Here is a 4,072-nt window from a genome sequence, read left to right on the forward strand (position 1 = left end):
CTTTGAAGTTGTCAAAATGTCGATTTTTTGATACCTCGATCGATTACTTGGGCTATAGGATCTCATCGGAAGGTATTGAACCGGGTGAAGGTAAATTACTTGCGGTTAAAGAATTTCCAGTTCCAGGGAACATCCATGAGGTACGCCAGTTTCTCGGATTGACGGGATATTTTCGTAAATTTATACAGAGTTACGGAGAAATCTCGCGGCCATTAACGGACCTTCTAAAAAAGGACGCTCCCTGGAAATGGACTCAAAATCAGGATGCAGCTTTCACCTTATTAAAGGAAAAGTTATTGACAAAACCAGTGCTAGCTTTGTATGACCATACGTTAGAGACCGAAGTTCACACAGACGCCAGCGCCCTAGGTATTGGCGGTATTTTGATGCAGTGGCAGAGTAACCCCCGCGTTCTGAAACCTGTAGCTTACTTCAGCAGACAGACCACGCCGGACGAAAAACACTTGCATTCCTATGAGCTGGAAACGTTAGCCGTGGTCTGTTCACTGAAGAAGTTTAGGGTGTATTTGATGGGTATGCCATTTAAAGTCTTCACGGATTGCGCTGCTCTGAAAACTACCCTGACAAAAAGAGACCTTATCCCTAGGATTGCCAGGTGGTGGCTACAAATTAGCGAATTCGATTTCGAAATCGAATACCGTCCTGGAGTCAACATGACACATGCTGACGCATTAAGCCGGAACACTACGCTGGTTGCAGAGCCTGATGATAACGTTGCGTTAGTTTATAATATTGAGACTAACAATTGGATACTTACCCTTCAAATGGCGGACTCGGAAATTTCACGAATCGTAAAAGTACTTAGACCAGAAAATGACGAAGAATGTAGGGAAATAAAACAGAATTACGTAATTAAAAATAATGCAGTATATAGGAAGGTAGACAGCGATAGTGTAAGGCTAGTTGTTCCTAAAAGTGCGAGATGGCAGGTTTGCAAAGCAAACCACGATGACATCGGTCATCTCGGTTTTGCTAAAACACTCGAGCGAATTCAAGTCAATTTTGGTTCACAAAATTAAGACGCTTCGTAAAGAAATACGTGAGTGCGTGTCTCGAATGTGCCTTTAATAAAGACAATGCAGCAAGAAGGAAGGAAGGCCATCTCTATCCAATAGAAAAGATTAGTATCCCATTTCACACGGTGCACATTGACCATCTGGGTCCCTTCATTAAAAGCAGAAATGGCAATTCCTTCATTCTTACGATTGTAGATGGCTTTACAAAATACCTATTTGTTAGAGCGGTTAAGGATACCAAAACAAAGAGTACAATAAAGATTCTAGAGAAGATTTTTTACGACTTTGGTGTTCCAGCTAGGATCATTTCTGATCGTGGTACATCATTTACGTCAGCTGCTTTTAAGTCATTCTGTGATGAACATGGTATAAAGCATGTATTGAACGCAGTTGCCTGTCCCAGAGCAAACGGTCAAGCGGAAAGGTATAACCAGACTATACTAAATTCGTTGTCAGCCCAAAATGCCAATGGCAACGAACGTGACTGGGACAGGTGCTTAGGTAAGATTCAGTGGGGTATCAACAACACTATTAATACCACCACACAAAAAACTGCAACAGAAACATTATTTGGTGTCAAAATGCGTGATGATCTCGCAAACAAACTTGATATTACCTCCGATGCACCGTGCACTGATTTAGCACAGATGAGAAACGACGTAAGTTCTATTATCAAAAATAAACAAGAACATGCTAAACAAAAGCATAACTCAGTGCACGCTCCAGCGGTGAAATATCAGGTTGGCGATTTGGTAAAACTAAGCAGAACCAACTATTATAATGACGGCAAAAGTTCCAAGCTTTTGTCAAAGTTTACAGGGCCGTACAAAATTTTAGAAGCCCTGGGCAATGACCGATATAAAATAGGCGATGTTCCGGGTTTTAACAATAAAAGAAAATGTTATGAAGGCATTGTAGCGGTAGATAGATTAAGGCCGTGGATTCATATAAAAAGTTTAGAGTTAGCTGAGAGTGATGACGATAGCGATAGTAATGCTGAATCTAATAGTGAGTAAATACTATTCTTGTTACACAATAGTGCGATTAAATAACATATTTTATATTATAATTAATCAATAAGACTTGTCAAATATTTAGTACATATTATATAATAAATAGCTGTGTAGATATGATAAGTAATATATGTGTAAATGGTTATCGTAACGATAGTAATAATAAAAATGATTAAGTTACACATTGCAGGTTTGGCACTAGATATGACAATGTAAACTGGTATTTGTTTAATATTTATAATTTATATAGAAGGTCTTATGTAAAAATGTAGTAATGATTTCTGATATATATTTTTCTTTTTCTGAATTTAGACTGGCAGGAAATTAATTGGCTGTATTCCTAACTAGTATTCTGTAATTGGCCGAATGTAATGATTTTAAATATTTTCTCTGAATTTGGATTGGTCGAAAATTATAAGCTGTTAAATAATTTTGAAATATTATTTTTATTATTTAGATAAGTGTGTCAGGAGCCACACGGTGTCGGATGGCCGAATGTAATGATTTCTGATTTATTATTTGATATTTTAGAATGAAAACTGTGATAAATTATTAATGAAGGTAGATTTAAGTAGGTGGTGTTCAAAAAAGAGGGTATAAAAACGATTGTAACCGGGTGACTCGGGTAATTCAAGTGTGATCCAGGGTACTGGGCAGACGTGTCTAGATTAAGTGAACAAGTTAATAAAGTGAGTGATTTTGAGTATCTGATTTAGTTTCATTATAAACAATAGTTTCTTCCTTGACAGACCCTCGCCCTTTCGTCGTTTAGGCGATCCTTAACTTTACAGAAATGTACATCTCAAAAGTACACTTCCTTAGGTAAACGTAAACTTACCTAGCTTATGAATTTAAAGAGCGTACTCCTACCTTAAAGGCCGGCAACGCACTTGTGACTCTTCTGGTGTTGCAGGTGTCCATGGGCGACGGTAATCGCTTACCATCAGGCGATCCGCCTGCTCGTTTTCCCCTATACCATAAAAAAAAAACTACAATACAACACAAAATGTAGAGTTATAACAAAACACATCACCTTCGCCGCCTCTATACTGCGGAGCAATCGCAATAAACCGTACCTCCACTCCGTAAATATTTTGCGGAGTTATACCTAATGGAGGTTTATTTTCGTTGACAAAGCCGTAACCTGTTCTGCCCAGACCGGGGTCGTACCTGGGACCTCAAGCTTTGTACGTAAGGTAACTAGTAAGTAAGGACAAGATTTCAAAAAGCAATCCACAAACTTATTTATTATTTTATTTATGTACAAAACGTTTAAAATAGCAATAACTGGATGCAATTATCGAATCTGACTACGGGAGACTTTAACGATCCTTCGCAACTGAATCAAGTTTTTTTTTTAAAAATCTATGAGCTAGAGGCTGGTACAGTAGACGGACGTGGCGTAACTAGGTATAGTACCCGGTACAGTATATCGGTCTTTGGAAAGAGACTCGGCTCATCTCGGCTTCGTAGAGCGTTGATATTTTTTTCTGGTGGTTCTTAGCTATGTTTCATGAAAATCAGCGTTTTTGAGATATTGAACTGAGAAATGACAATATCTGGCTTTTTTGGACTTCTCTAAGTTGGTTAGGTTATGACTACAGAAACCTAAAAATCATGTTACTTTATAAGCAAAATAACATCTATCTACATATTTCGTGACTTTTCATACCGGATATTAGAAGTCTGTTAGATAAATAAAAATTCAGTAAGTATTATTTCCATCTACTCTTCAAAAAATCGCTAAATTGGATTGTCACTGTCACTGACAAAAAATACTAAGATAAGATATAATAAGATGATTTATTTGTAAACATGAGTAAGTTTACATAATGGTCACAGGTTTACAATAATTCGTCATGTTTTGCCTTTCGGCGTTCAAATTCATGTGTCAATAATAATATTCAATCCAAAATTAATTCAAAATTTGTGACATCACACAAAGGTAACGTGGCCTCGATATTTTTTTTCAATTTGTTACTTAGGTACGGGTGTATAATGATCGGTTAACAACATTTGATA

The sequence above is a fragment of the Choristoneura fumiferana genome, chromosome 9 (genome assembly GCF_025370935.1).
Source record: "Choristoneura fumiferana chromosome 9, NRCan_CFum_1, whole genome shotgun sequence".
Lineage (NCBI taxonomy): Eukaryota > Metazoa > Arthropoda > Insecta > Lepidoptera > Tortricidae > Choristoneura > Choristoneura fumiferana.